A 16,253-nucleotide genomic window follows, 5' to 3' on the forward strand; every position below is an offset into this window, starting at 1 on the left:
AACTGTGAGACGCACAGCTACAACATAATAATAATTATTTCCGGAACGTGCTGTTACGTTGTCATTCATTTTACCCACTGTCTTTCTTTCATTCATATGTTATGTAGGCACGTACCTTTTATCTTCGGCAATCTCATTCTCTAACCAGGCCTCAGGAGCTAACCAGCGTAACACTGTCCACCACCCCTTTCGTTATTCCGGCACATTGTTGACATCCGTGAGTAACAACAACGTACTAAACTGGAAGGTGGTCTACGCATGCGTGGAATTCGTAGACAAACAAAGATCAAAATCCAAATGAAGATTATATATAAAGATTAGTTAATTTAAAGCCCAACAATTTGTTTAGTTTGAATGTCTGTGTTTTGAGGTGTGACTGGAGTACTACAGTCTTCAGTAGTATAAGCCTGGAGGAGATTCTTAATGCAATGCCTATGTTTTAGCCGTCTCTCTACTGCCATCTAGTGCTTCTTCTTCTAATTCATTCGTGGACAAACAAAGATCAAGATCCAAATGAAGATTATAGATAGAGACTAGACAAAGAGCCCGTTTCAACAACGTAAGATGAAATGGGCACGAGTGGAATAATATAATATATAATAAGTATAAACACCACAAACCTGATATAGGTGTATTGAATAAATGCGTAATTAGGCCTTGAGCTGTAGTCGAAATCGCCCTTCAGGCCTCTAGAGCTTTAATCGAAGTCGCCTTTCTCTTTGAATTTTCGCGGCCGTAAATCCACCACCTGCCGCGATGTTGGTCTCTTTTCGGGCAGCTGCTCAGAAGGCGACTGCGCATTCGGCTTCGGACTGACGTGAGTGAGTGAGTGAGGAGACTGGCGAATTATGTATTAAGATTGTATTTAAGTTTAAAGAGCTGGGTGGCCACACGAGTCACAAAGTGGATCTGCATTTTGATTTTTTTCCTGAAAATCTTGGGCGCGGTGAGTGAAAAACAGGGTGAAAGATTCCATCAGGATGTCAAGGACAGGGAAAGAAAGGACCAGGGAGACATTGGGATGTCAGTGTGATGCCAGGAGGACAACAGTTGGATGACTCAAAGGGACACACGATGGGCCAGAAATTGAAGAAACTAAAAAGTGACAAAAACTTGAGAAGTCATAAGGACGTCAATGAATATGGATTGTTGTTTTCTGTACACATATGGCTTACAAATAAAATATTTTCAAGTTAAATTGATTTAGAACAATATGACATACGTGAATAAATTGTTTATTTTGTTCAATTCTATTTGAATTTCTTTTCAATTTTGTACTTAAACATGATGTGATGGAAACATTCTAATTATTCATTATTGTATTCATGGATACAAACAAAAACATTTGTTAGTGTAATTTTGCAGACCAGTGCTGTTCGTAAGAGTGGGCTTCCTTTATTTTTTAACAAGTTCTTGATATTAATGTACACTTAACACTACTGTGGTGAGATCTAAAAGCTCATCGGCTACAGATGACACAGACACAGAAGCGAAACAAAAACTCTACAAGCCTGTTAATAATTTGCACACAGTACGGTTTTGGTTAAAAAAAATCTTGCATCACATACACAAAATGGCACAGCAGACACATTAAAATAAATGATAGCAACTGAAATCGGCGTTTGAACGGGCTGTACGAATTGACCCCGCTTACCTTTTCAAGTTGTTCATGGACGTTCCAAAGGAAAAACCAATACAGCGTTGGTTGTCCAATAACTTTTTCAATTTGTTTATTAACGTCATGATTGTCATCGTCCATTTTACTGTTTGGCTGCTGTACACATTGAAATAATGTCCAGTTAACGTATTTTATTAACATGCCCATAACCGTCCGTCACCAATGTTTAGTTGTCATCCTCGCCGCTCTGGTAATGTCCCAATAAAAGAATCCAAGCTGTGCTGCTTGAGATGTACACGCGACTTTCCCCTTCATTCCACGGAATTCACCCGCTCTGGGCACCACGTTGTAACCGTAAGGTGACCCATAAGTTTTACCGCCAGAGTCGGATCGCGTCAACGCCATTTTTTTTAAAGCCGCGTGAACAGAGGGCGTGGCTTACGAGAAACCCGCCAAAGACATCCGGGGTTTGAAGCGAGAAGCGGACGGCAGCCAGTCAAGTGCACTGCGCATGGGAAAGAAAAGAGGAACAGCCGGCAATGATTAACAAAAGTTGATGAGTTGCTCGCGATAGTCGCCGTACTCGGAGAAATGCGTTTAAAGTCAACGGTGAATGAGAAACTGAACCCCTGAGGGCCTAAGGAAAAAATCTGAGCCAACCACTGCGCCATCATGCCTGCCTCAAGCAACAAAAGACGCAGACGGAACGAACACCACAAACGGCCACAACTGTCGTATATTGTGAATTAAGGTTTTAAATAAAGTTGTTATGAACCAGATAACAACGTAAATACAGTATGTTAATAAATAAGGGTTGTGGTTAGTAACGGAGAGTAATGGAGACGGGCGTCTTTTGTAAAGTTCTGTTTCATGTGCTCTAATAAATTAAACGCTTTTCTGAGTTAACCATCTGCCTTTGCTATTTCAAGTGTATTGTAAACTTTAAGCACTTCCTCTCCTAATGTATGCAACACAATGGCGATTAGCATTTCTTTAGTCTTCTTGTTTATTTCCACCGCGGTCATGTACGGTCTATACTTCTGTTCCCATCTACGCCATTGCCGGTTAGGACTAGCGGCGGCGGAGGTTAAAAACTGGTCCATTTCACTGGTGCGGACTTAAAAGCAAATGAAATAACTTACTGCCGGTGGCGTTGGCTGTCGTAAATTCAGCGGGGGGTGGTATTTTTCGTACATGGATTACTGGTTTAGCCGGATGTAATTGTTGACGATTTGGTCTAATCCTGGATCTGTCGGTTTTTCAAAACTCTTGCTGGAAGTTTTGTCATAGCAGCACATCCAAATCCTCAAACCTGCGTGCTTGGAGCAGGTTTGTTCGATGTAAACAAGGATTAGCTCACACACTTAATCAGTGTCCGTGCGTGGAATTCATTCAGTCACGACTTCGCCGTTCATGAATGAGTGACCAATTGATATCGGTACGCAAATTATAAGAAGAGAATTTCATATGGAGAGGGGTTTGCGCGATTGGCAAGATCCTTTATTGCTCCGGGAGGAAATTCTTTTCGAAAGATACCGCTTTAGCCGAGACGGAATATTGTACCTCAAAAATGTATTAGGACCTTATATTCGAAGTCAAACTCGGCGAAGTCGGGCTCTCACAACCACACAGACAGTATGCATTGCTTTGAGGTTTTTTGCAAGCGGCACTTTTTTATATACTGTAGGCGATGCGGAAAATCTAACTAAAAGTGCAGTTTGCCAGGCAATTCGTAAAGTCTGTTTGGCTCTGAAATATTTCCTTCGGGTTTTCATAGTGTTTCCTGGACACCTGCGTGTGCAGACAATAAAAGAGGCGTTTCATGCCATTGCAGGTCGGTAATACACAGGCAAAAACACCCACAGTTACATGAAGAATCTCACAATCAGCCTAACATTCTCATTACCCAGGGTTTCCAAATGTGATTGGGGCACATGGGACTGATCAGAGTGGAGTTTGATTTGGAAAATGTACCTCTCCTCCTTATGAATAATCGGACACAGTGTCTTCATCAAATATTTGACCTTCGTCAATATCTCGTTGGTCAGACACAGGTTCTAGGGATATGACATTCCCTGCAACTGACCCAACAAAAAAAGAGGGCAATATGGAACATACCTATGGCACACATTGAGAACAAATATATGCAATGACCATCCTTTACCTGAAATGAAGTGACCACTGCATCCTGCCACTGGTTCTGAGGAGGAGCTGCCCCCAGGAATGCCCTCAGAAACAGGGCGATGGGCATTTTGCTGGAGAGCCAACTCTTCTGCAGGGGTTAGGTCTGGACCACGTGGACCTCCACCTGTTTTGCTTGTCTGCCTTCTTATTAGCTTTAAAATTAATGTTCTTTACATTATATATGATTCTTTATGTCAACAATTCTTTAAATAGTTATATACCAATTTTTACCAGTTTGAAGTATATCCTTGTACTTCACTTTAACCTGTTCCCGTGTTCTCCTTGTGCTCACGTTTGATCTGGAATTATGACATATTAAATAATAATTAATCTGACACATAGGAAATGAAACGCTACTTTCAATAAGTACAATGCACACGCGTTTAATTTGTCGGACACTTTTTGCTAGCCGTCTTTTCTGGTTTGGGCTGCTTTTGCAGTGTTACCCCTTGTGCATATTAAATCTTGAAATCCTTCGAGTAACTAGCTAACTAACTAACACACACACACACACACACACACAGCTTGTGTGGAAAAAAAATGCGCCCGTTCTTTCGTCATTTTGTTGCAGCCTATCAAAGACTTGCTGATCATGTTTTCTAGACTCAACATATTTGGGCTTTTCACTCAGCGCGGGCACGCGCATTCATCTCGGATGATTAGATCCAGCTCGACTAATCTAATACGCGGCTGCATTTGAAAAATCGACTTATTCTGGATGAGTTTCACCGGCATTAACTCATCCAAGATCAGGCATCAGATCTCGGATGATTTAAGCGACGTACGGAAAATACCCCCCCCCCCCCCCACCCAGGTCTCTTTATTTCACAACAGGCAGCACTCGCTGTGGTTCAGCTTGAAAAGTTCGCAAAGTTTTCTACAGGACAAACTCTCTCCACTTCTGACACCATGTAATATTCTTTATTCGCTCTGGAAGCTTCCGTAAATGTTTCAGTGCATGGCTGATGGTTAACTCAGAAAAGCGTTTAATTTATTAGAGCACATGAAACTGAACTTTATAAAAGACACCCGTCTCCGTTACTAACCACACCCTTATTTATTCATATATCCATCCATCCATCCATGTTCCAACCCGCTGAATCCGAACACAGGGGCACGGGGGTCTGCTGGAGCCAATCCCAGCTAACACAGGGCACAAGGCAGGAACCAATCCAGGGCAGGGTGCCAACCCACCGCAGTTATTCATATATTTACCTTGGTTATCTGGTTCATAACAACTTTATTTAAAACCTTAATTCACAATATACCACAACAACCTGGCAATAAGTAAATAAAATAAAGATCATTGTGCTCACAGTGTGCCACACATAGGGCACACATTGGCCTTGCCACAAAGCAGCGGCGTCTCCTTGCCAGGAACGTCTTTTTTCTTTGGCATGCATCTGTCTGTGCATATGCTTCGTGGTTTCTTCTTCCATCAACAAGAAAGAAACGCCTTGTAAGTAGTAATTATGTTTTGTTTGTTGTTATTATTTCACAGCGTGGGGGTATTTTTCGTACGTCGCTTAAACCATCCGAGATCAGGTGCCTCATCTTGAATGAGTTAATGCCAGTGAAACTCATCCAGATAAGTCGGTTTTTCAAACGCAGCTGTGTATTAGATTAGTGTAGCTGGATCTAATCATACGAGATGAATGCGCGCGCCCGCGCTGAGTGAAAAGCCCATATATATCGAGTCTAGAAAACATGATCAGCAAGTCTTTGATAGGCTGCAACAAAATGACGAAAGAACGGACGCATTTTTTTTTCACACACGCGGCGCAAGACCTTTTATTCGAAGGACACGAAGAATTTCAAGATTTAATATACACAAGCGGTAACACTGCAAAAGCAGCCCAGACCAGAAAAGACGGCTGGCAAAAAGTGGCCGAAAAAATTAAACGCTAAGTAGTGTACATTGTACTTAGTGAATGCAACGTTTCATTTCCTATGTGTCAGATTAATTATTATTTAATATGTCATAATTCCAGATCAAACGTGAGCACAAGGAGAACATGGGAACAGGTTAAAGTGAAGTACAAGAATATACTTCAAACTGGTAAATATTGGTATATAACTATTTAAAGAATTGTTGACATAAAGAATCATATATAATATAAAAAACATTAATTTTAAAGCTAATAAGGAGGCAGACAAGCAAAAAACAGGTGGAGGTCCACGCGGTCCAGACCTAACCCCTGCAGAAGACTTGGCTCTCCAGCAAAATGTCCATCGCCCTGTTTCTGAGGGCATTCCAGGGGGAAGCTCCTCCTCAGAACCAGTGGCAGGAAGTAGTGGTCACTTCATTTCAGGTAAAGGATGGTCATTGCATATATTTGTCCTCCATGTGTGCCATAGGTATGTTCCATATAGCCCTCTTTTTTGTTGGGTCAGTTACAGGGAATATCATATCCCTTGAACCTGTGTCTGACCAAACAAAGGTCAAATATTTGATGAAGACACTGTGTCTGATTATTCATCAGGAGGAGAGGTACATTTTCCAAATAATGTTTGATCAAACTCCACTCTGATCAGTCCCATGTGCCACAATCACATTTGGAAATCCTGGTAATGAGAATGTTAGGCTGATTGTGGGATTCTTCATGTAACTGTGGGTGTTTTTGCCTGTGTATTACCGACCTGCAATGGCATGAAACGCCTCTTTTATTGTCTGCACACGCAGGTGTCCAGGAAACACAATGAAAACCCAAAGGAAATATTTCAGAGCCAAACAGACTTTACGAATTGCCTGGCAAACTGCACTTTTAGATAGATTTTCCGCATCGCCTACAGTATATAAAAAAGTGCCGCTTGCAAGAAACCTCAAAGCAATGCCTACTGTCTGTGTGTTTGTGAGAGCCCGACTTCGCCGAGTTTCACTTCGAATATACGGAGCTAATAAATCTTTGAGGTACAATATTCCCCCTCGGCTAAAGCGGTATCTTTCGTACAGAATTTCCTCCGGGGGCAATAAAGGATCTTGCCGATCGCGCAAAACCCTCTTTATATGAAATTCTCTTCGTATAATTTGCGCACCGATATCAATTGGTCGCTCATTCATGAACGGCGAAGCCCTGACTGGATGACTTCCACACCGTCACTGATCACGTGTGTAAACTAATCCTTGTTTATGCAGAACAAACCTGCTCGGAGCAGGTTTGCGGATTTGGATGTGTTGCTATGACAACACTTCCAGCAAGAGTTTCAAAAAACCGACAGATCCAGGATCAGGCCAAATCGTCAACAATTACATCCGGCTAAGCCAGTAATCCACGTACGAAAAATACCCCCGTGTCCTGTGTGCTCCCATCTGATGCTCATTTAAGGCTGTGCACATGGCTAATTTGCATACATAATTAGCCATGTGGTGCTCTGCTGGGGTCGATGTTGTGTACCCGTTGCCAGCGCCTGTAATATTTTCATAAGAGTCAGGTAATGTGCTCCTCAAAGGATAATATTTGTTTTCATTTTTAGGAATCTGCCAGTGGTTTTCCAACTCTGTGGCTTTGGGAGCCACTATGGGACCCCCATGTAGTCATCGAAGACTAAAAGCGGGTTTGGGAGGTTGAGACGACTGCCAGTGGAAGGGCTGGTGGTTTTCCCCTTCGAGTGCGGTTACAGACAGGCAGAAGCACTGTCAAAAGCTTGAGGGCACCGGGTGGCTTTCCTGCATCTCAGCAGCTAAAACAGCGTTTTTTTCCTCATGTAGTTGTGACCCAGTGATGGCCACATCGACAACGACTCGGTTTGCGGGTGTCGCTATAAAATGTCATTGTGCATCAATCGCAGTACATTTGTACATTGGGTATTGCCGTTGTCCGGCTCATTTTCACATTTCTAAATTCAAAAACATCTAAATATCATATAGCAACAAACACTGCCAACTAAATGGCCAGTGACAAAAGAATCTTACGAAACGTTTACTGGTAGAACCCGAAACAAACACACACACATATTACATAAACAACAAAGCTCCTATTCTCTCTGTAAAACAGACCGACCACACTGTCCGTGTCCAATTGCGACTTTTTTTCTTTGTACGTTCAGAGTGCGGGACGGCAAAAAGCACGAGCGCACATTTACTTATTTATTTATTTAGCATTTTCAGAAGCTTATTTGCAGTTATGTTTTTACGACTGGCGTGACGGCTAGATCGTGCAGTGTTCGGTAGTTTCAAAAATGGCGCAATGAATGTCCAGCATTATATTACGCATGCGTGAAACCAACGTGCATAGCTGCTACAGGTCTGTGATGTCACGCTGGCTTCGCAAAGCATCATGGGCCGCTTGGAAACATAAAAGCCGGGCCGCAAGCAAGGCGAACTTGAAGAAAAAAGTTGACAAACTAGATTGCTGGCGATCACTGCATATTCGTTACGGAAAAATGTTTTGCTATTCAACACTATTGGGGGGTATTTTATTGTACGTCGCGACGTCTTTGCAAGGTAAGTAAAATCTACCTTGTGAAGCCTGACATTGTACCATTTTTTTGCTTCTCTGTTACAGTTTTCCAATAATATCCACTTGCAGAGCCACAGCACCATACGTCACAGCAGTTGTAGACCCGCGGTGACAGACCCGGAAGTGGCTTCACCGTCGTTTCAGGACTGACTTCGTAAAATTTCTTTTGAAAGGTTTCGGCAAAGCCTGGAAAGTAACGTCGGGTCAAGGACCCGTTCAGAAATTAAGCGATAAAAATGAGAAGGAAAAACAGTACATCAAACCAAATAATACGCATCATTGTGAAGTTCAGAGGGTTTCTGCCATCACGTCGTGTCATCCATCAAACTAAACAATACGGATCATTTCTGTGAAATACACTTAACATTTACGTTGTGTTCTGGTCTGTGGGAACCATTTAACACGTCGACAAAATTAAAATAATCAAGATCTGTGTTACCTGAAAATAGTTTTCGTTTACACCACGTTAGAATTTAGTAAAACGTTAATAATAAGTGATTATGTTTTTTTAAATGTACTATGCATATGTGCAATAATGTTATTTGTATATAAATAAATTGTGTTCTTATTAGTATTTTCATTTTTTTACTTTTGATGGCCCATCGTTTATAATAATAAGTGACAAAAACTAGAGCAGTTCTATATAAGGCAATTAATATATAGCATAATTCAGTGTAGAATATGAATTGCTGTTGTCTTCATATACATGTTTAAAAATATTAGATTGGCTTAGAACAATATTTCACACATGCATAGTACATTTTAAAAAACAATCACTTTATTATTAATGTTTTACTAAACTCTAACGTGGTGTAAACGTTGTAATTGTATATTTTGTTTCATGAATGTAAACAAAAAACTATTTTCAATTAACACAGATCTTGATGATTTTAATTTTATCGACATGTTAAATGGTTCCCACAGACCTGAACACAACGTAAATGTTAATCGTGTATTTCACAGAAACGATCCGTATTGTGTATGTATGACACAACGTGATGGCAGAAACCCTCAGAAGTTCAGAATGACGCGGATTATTTGGTTGATGTACTGTTTTTCCTTCTCATTTTTATCGCTTAATTTCTGAACGGGTCCTTGACCCGACATTACTTTTCCGGGCTTTGCCGAGACCTGCCGAAATCTTCCAAAAGTAGTTTTATGAAGTCAGTCCTGAAACGACGGTGACGTCACTTCCAGGTCTACAACTGCTGTGACGTATGGTGCTGTGGCTCTGCAAGTGGATGCTGCTACATTTTTCTGTTGTTGGTGTCAAAAGGAAACGCAACGTTTGAAGATAACAAAATAAGCGACGCTACTCCTCGTGTTGACAGTGACTTGCACAGACCTTTTGGGGGGCATTGGCTCATAAGGGGGGAAAGGGCACTTTACTGTTATGTTTTTAATTTCTCAGTGTATATGGATGTAACTTAAGGAATACTGTAATACTCACAGGCTTGACAAAAAAATATTTGTCAAAGATTGCTCATTATGTTAGATTATACCAGACAGCAAAGGATTTTAAATCCTGAACACTTTTGAGTGTATCATGTGGAGTTTGGTCTGCTTGTTCCAAACATCACCTTTAAGTTTTCCCATCAAGTAATGTTTTATTGCAGTTGTCTCTTTTTTTGTGCTTTCTGTTCATATTCTAAATAAACATGCATAGTACAACTCCTACAAGTGGAATATCTGTGGTCATCTAAAAGTACTAGCACTGCTGCCAGACAGGTGTGAAAGGCACTATATGATGGTGAGAGAGATAAACATGAAAGGCACTATATAACAGAGAGAAAGGCACTATATAATAGAGAGCTAGAAAGGTACTATATGATAAAGAGAAATGTGAAAGGCACTATATAATAGAGGTTTAAAAACACTATATAATGAAAGGAACTATATAATGGATAGGGAGATCTTAAAGGCACTATAAGAGAGATGAGAAATAATGTGTGCATTACACCATACAATGCATATGTCTCTGTTCTGTGCCATTTGATATGGGATTCATAAATTCAGTGTAAATGTGTGTGATGTGTTGGAATGAGAAATACAATGCAAGGGCTGCCACCCAGTGTATACTGGGGGATATATGGCCCCAGGAAGTAGTCCGTCTCTGTCCTTCCATTATGGCACCCCAGCCAGGTTGGTTGATGGCACTTTTCCTGTGTGTCCATCCACACCCTTCCATTATGGAATCCCATCCAGGCAAGGAAGCGCCATCTGTTGAGCTACCAGTCCCTCCATTATGGCATTCACAAGATTTTTCCTTAATGAAAATCTGCTCTGCAGCACTCTGGACCTCGGACTGGGCTGAAAGTTCACCTTCCAACAGAATATGACCCCAAGCACAAAGCAAAGACCACACCAGAGTGGCTTAGGGAGACCTCTGCAAATGTCCTCGAGTGTCCCAGACTTGCACCCAATCAAATATCTCTGGAGTGACCTGGAAACAGCTGTCCACCAGTGGTCTCCATACAGCCTGACAGAGTTTGAGAAGATCTACAGAGAGGAACGGCAGAAAGTCCCCAAGTCCAGGTGTGTGAAGCTTGTGTCATCATACTCAAGAAGACACAAGGCTGTCCTCCCTGCCCAAGGGGCTCCAACTAGGCACTGAGTAAGGAGTTTGAATGCTTGTGACAATGAAATATTTCAGTGCATTTTTTAAATTGCAGAAATATCTCAGATCCTGTTTTCATTTTTTCATTCTGGGGTATTGGAGACCACCATCAAATGTGAAAAAAAGTGAAAACTTAAGTCTGATCAAGTGGGTTTAAGCTTTGTAGGAAAATTTGTATTTGCTGGGTGTACCTTGACGGGGGGACTGAAGTGAGCTCAGTTGCAGACGGCCGCCTCTGATCGGAGGTCAGCTGCTCTTCTTGATGTCTCTCTAAATTCCTCACGCAGCCTACAAGTCCAAGCTAGGAGTTGAGCCTGCCAACCACCTGGGCAGCATTGCAATCATCCTGCCCCCCTCGACAAAAGATCAGAGGTAAGAATGTAGACTTCATTTACATTTTTATTGTGAAAAGAGAGTGCAGGCAGGGTGGAACAGGTGAGAAGAGTGTCGGGAGTAATTTGTGACCGACGGGTATCAGAAAGAGTGAAAGGGAAGGTCTACAGGATGGTAGTGAGAGCGGCTATGTTATATGGGTTGGAGACGATGGCACTGACCAGAAAGCCGGAGACAGAGTTAAAGATGCTAAGATTTGCATTGGGTGTGACAAGGATGGACAGGATTAGAAATGAGGACATTTAGAGGGTCAGCTCAAGTTGGATGGTTGGGAGACAGTCAGAGAGGTGAGATTGCGTTGGTTTGGACATGTGCAGAGGAGAGATGAGGGGTATATTGGGAGAAGGATGCTAAGGATAGAGCTGCCTAGCAGGAGGAGAAGAGGAAGGCCTAAGAGGAGGTTTATGGATGTGGTGAGAGAGGACATGCAGGTGATGGGTGTAACAGAACAAGATACAGAGGACAGAAAGATATGGAAGAAGATGATCCGCTGTGGCGACCCCTAACAGGAGCAGCCGAAACAAGAAGTCATCTCGTCTGTCTAACACTCACACAAGGTATCCCTCAAGGGTCAGTTGTCGGTGCAATCCTCTTTAACATCTATATGCTCCCATTAGGTGAGATTACTCATCAAGATTCCACTGCTATGCCGATGACACACAACTTTATGTAAGTGTTGATGCAACTGCAACATCTTCACCTGTTGCACTGACTGACTGCATTCGGGAAATCAATCATTGGATAACAGATCATTTTTTTTACAACTCAATCCTGATAAAACAGAAATCTTATTAGTTGGTACCAAATCTGTCCTCTCTACTTTTTGTGGGCTAAAAATTGACGTTGATGGGATCCTGGTTGAACCCTCGGCATCAATCCATAATTTGAGTGTCATCGTCGATCAGCTTCTTACTTTTCAACCACACATTAATTAGCTCAATAGTACGGACGGTTTTTCTTCATCTCCGTAACATTGCTCATCTGTATTCTTCCCTCGGTGTGAAAGATACCAAAACACTCATTCACACTTTCATCACTACTCGTCTGGACAATTGCAATGCATTGTTTTATGGCCTACCGACTAAGTATATCAATAGATTACAGTATGTTCAGAATTCTGCTGCTCGTTTATTTACACACACTAAAAAAAATCTGCTCCCATCACTCCGGTCCTCCTATGATTTGCATTGGTTACCAGTCCCTTCAAGAATCAAATATAAAATTATTCTTCACGTTTAAAGCCCTTCATGGTTTAACCCCTCATTATCTGTCTGAGCTGCTGCTTCCTTACACTCCTGCCCGTGCATTTAAGATCATCGGACGCTCACTCACTCACTGTACCTAAATACAGATTAGTAACTATGGGGGGCAGAGCTTCCAGTGAGATCCATCCATCCATTTTCCAACCCGCTGAATCCGAACACAGGGTCACGGGGTTCCAGTGAGATGGCCCCTAAAATTTGGAATGCTCTTCCTCTCAGCCTTTGCGAGGAAAAATCGATTTATAAATTTCAAACTCCTGTTATGTCTGTAGTACTAGGGTGTTGTACCGTGTTAGCCATTATGAATGTAGAGAAAAGCCAAGCAAAATGACCCCTTTTATTGGCTAACTTGCCTGAAGAAGGTGCCTGAGTTGCCTTGAAATGAAGAAGGGGCCTGAGTTGCCTCGAAAGCTTACATATTGTAGTTTTTAGTTAGCCAATAAAAGGTGTCATTTTGCTTGGCTTTTCTCTAAACTCCTGTTAAAAATGCATCTCTTCAAAGAGGATTATTCATTTTCTTGTATGTGATTTCTGTTTTGTTAATGTGTTTTATTGAATTTGTAAAGTGTCCTTGAGTGTATAAAAGGTGCTATATAAATAAAACTTATTATTATTTATTATCCAACCCGCTATATCCTAACTACAGGGTCACGGGGGTCTGCTGGAGCCAATCCCAGCCAACACGGGGTGCAAGGCAGGAAACAAACCCCATGCACCACAGGGCACACACACACTAGGGACAATTTCGAATCACCAATGTACCTAACCTGCATGTCTTTGGACTGTGGGAGGAAACCGGAGGAAACCCACGCAGACACGGGGAGAACATGCAAACTCCACACAGGAGGACCCGGGAAGCGAACCCAGGTCTCCTAACTGCGAGGCAGCAACACTACCCACTGTGCCACCGTGCCACCCTATTATTTATTATTATAATAAAGATGCCATGAAAAAAAACACTGACTTGAATCAAATTGGGTAAAGAAGGCTCCTGGTGTGAGCCCATGAGAAGATGTAATCATCAAGCAGAGATGGTATTCCACCTTAAATGGGCTCCCAGAAGCTGCCTGCCTCCATTCATACCTGCTGTGCCCATGAATACGTCCACAGCTCCTTTCAAATCGCATCCCTTCTCAACTTTTTTTTTTTCTACCCTTCCCCTTCTCCATGCACTCTGTTGACATTACTGTACTGTACTTCCCTTCACACTGTTCGTTTTATGGAAATGGTGGCTTTCTTTTTCTGTTAAATCTGGTTTGATTTCCCCATGCTAGCCCAGAAAAACAGTAAATGGGTTCCAGAAAGTTGCGCAACTGCAGAGGTCATTTCCAGTAAGAGCCCACTGCGGAGGTTCATACCTATGTGGTAATGTCCACAGAGAGCCGTGCTGAGTAACTGGAGGTGTCAGCTTTTATTGGCAGACATTTGGCTGGCACAAGCACTCGTCTGTGAACTGTAAACTGAGGCGAAGCTGGGGCTTAACTCCTTCGGTGCCCATCAGTACCCGAGTTCAAATCGGCCAAACAGAAACATTCATTCATTCTTCTAACTCCCCTATTCTTATTAGGAGCTTCTGGACCCTGAATATTTTGGGTCTCTGGTAAGCAGTCATGATATCTGGAAACTACTTTTGGAAATCTCTCCTCTAATGTTGATATTCTGCTGAGATGTTTCAGGTTAGGAAGACAGACGTTTGAAGCTAAGGTACTTCTACTTGCTTATGAAGGGGCCAGAGAGTCAGCTGCCACTCACACATCCAGCCTTCTGCATTAAGAGCCTTTCTCCTACTCCTCATAATAACTGTAATCCATATTTTTATGCATTTTGAGAAAATTCTGGAATTTTTCAGGTATGACAGGACTTTTTAAGGTCAGATAGTTCTGCTCACTATTCATGGTGCCAGAGTGGTGCCATGTTGCCTGTTGATCAGCGAATACAAGTAAAGAACTTCACTGCACTCTGTACATGCGTCAATAGAGACCCTCCATGGGGTGCCACGGAGCCCCCAAACTCAACGGCACTACCACAAGTCCCGGGTTCAAATAATTTATTTTAACAAATACCTTCACAGGTAGGGTGGCGCAGTGGTAGCGCTGCTGCCTCGCAGTAAGGGTTCGCTTCCTGGGTCCTCCCTGCATGGAGTTTGCATGTTCTCCCAGTGTCTGCGTGGGTTTCCTCCCACAGTCCAAAGACAAGCAGGTAAGGTGCATTGGCGATCCTAAATTGCCCCTTTGTGTGTGTGTGTGTGTGTGTGCCCAGGTATTTGTTCCTGCCTTGCGCCCTGTGCTGGCTGGGATTGGCTCCAGCAGACCCCCGTGACCCTGTATTAGGATATAGCGGGTTGGAGACTGACTGACTGACCTTCACAGGTTATTCACAAGCACAGTTCCTCCTTCTTCTCCTCCATTGACTCCTTCCAGGCGAGTGTTGTCCAGATCCTCTCCCAACTCCAACTCGCCTGGATGAGGTCGAGCGGCTTTCTTTATGCCAGACCCGAGAGTGCTTCCGGTGTTACCGCACTACAGGTTGGAAGCGCTTCAGGCGGAAGTTCCTTAAAGTAGGGGACGGCCTATACCAGCATCAGCCCCCTGGCAGTACCCATGGAACCCAGCATGGCTGTCTAACAAAACTGCAATTCCCAGCCTGTGACTGTGGGTATCCATACAGACATCATAGCCTGGGGAGACTGCCACCTATTCTATCGGGGGAGTAAATACTCCATGTGACTAGTCTCCCTTGTCCTTCCATTAAACTGGTTTCCTGGCTGGGTAAGAAACCTTGGACTGCCCTGCCAGAATGCCAGCCCATGCCTGGTGTCCAAGACAACATCTAGCCCCACCCTGTCAGCTACCACTTAAACATCTCACCCTACAACCATGCTTCTCGTAATGTATCTGTAATTGTTATGCGCATAGAACAAATATGTTGTTAGATTTTTCAGGTAAGTAAGACAGAAGTTTGAAGGTCAGGTATTTCTACTCACTAGTCATGGTGCTGAAGATTAGGGACAATTTGCACAAGCAAGCTGGGATTTCACTGGACTCTGTACACAGGACAGTAATGACCCAATAACCCTCTCTAGCCTCACCGAGTGTACTGTCACTCTGGCATCTAACTCGGCCCCATCCAGTTCAATACCACTTAAACATCTCGCACCACCCAGTCAGTGCCCCACTCAGCTTTCCGCATATCTAGCAGCCCTTCTTTTCCACCTTATCTAAATATTAAATTAAGTGATTGTGTTCCGTGCCCCATAGTCTCCATTGTAGAGTGACTGTGTGGGAAGGATACTCGCATTAAATTTATAGAAAACGTTTAACTTTATAACACAATTTAATGAGCAAATGCATTCATGCTATGTTTGTGAACAAATAAGTTCTACTTTAAGCCCAGCTCAATGCCATTTTTAACGTCTTGCACCTGGGGTCTTCAATCACAGTCCTGGAGGGCCGCAGTGGCTGCAGGCTTTTGTTCTAACCTGTTTCCTTAATTAGAAAGCAATTCTTGCCAATAATTTAATTTCATGGCTTGTTAGTTTCTCTAACTCTGCTATGTCAGGTCATTCTCATATCCTAGATTTTCTTCCCCTTTCTAAGGATGTCATCCACATGATTTGAAGGCTAAAATGTTTGAGTATTTCTCAGTCCTTCACTTTTTTCTCTTCACTTTCCTTCCAAGTATTTAATTAAACCCAATAGTGCATGTGAGAAAGAAAATTT

General features: G+C 42.6%; 1 protein-coding gene across 1 annotated transcript in view; it reads left to right on the forward strand.

The window, feature by feature from the left end:
- Positions 1–8,193: 8,193 nt before the first annotated feature.
- The window catches only part of LOC127529448 (uncharacterized), a 44,342-nt gene continuing 36,282 nt past the window's right edge, over positions 8,194–16,253 (forward strand). Inside the window, exon 1 of the mRNA XM_051933039.1 lies at positions 8,194–8,246. The gene's annotated coding sequence lies outside the window, so the exon portion shown is untranslated. The remainder of the gene's footprint in view (positions 8,247–16,253) is intronic.

This window comes from Erpetoichthys calabaricus, chromosome 10 (assembly GCF_900747795.2).
Source record: "Erpetoichthys calabaricus chromosome 10, fErpCal1.3, whole genome shotgun sequence".
NCBI classification, from domain to species: domain Eukaryota; kingdom Metazoa; phylum Chordata; class Cladistia; order Polypteriformes; family Polypteridae; genus Erpetoichthys; species Erpetoichthys calabaricus.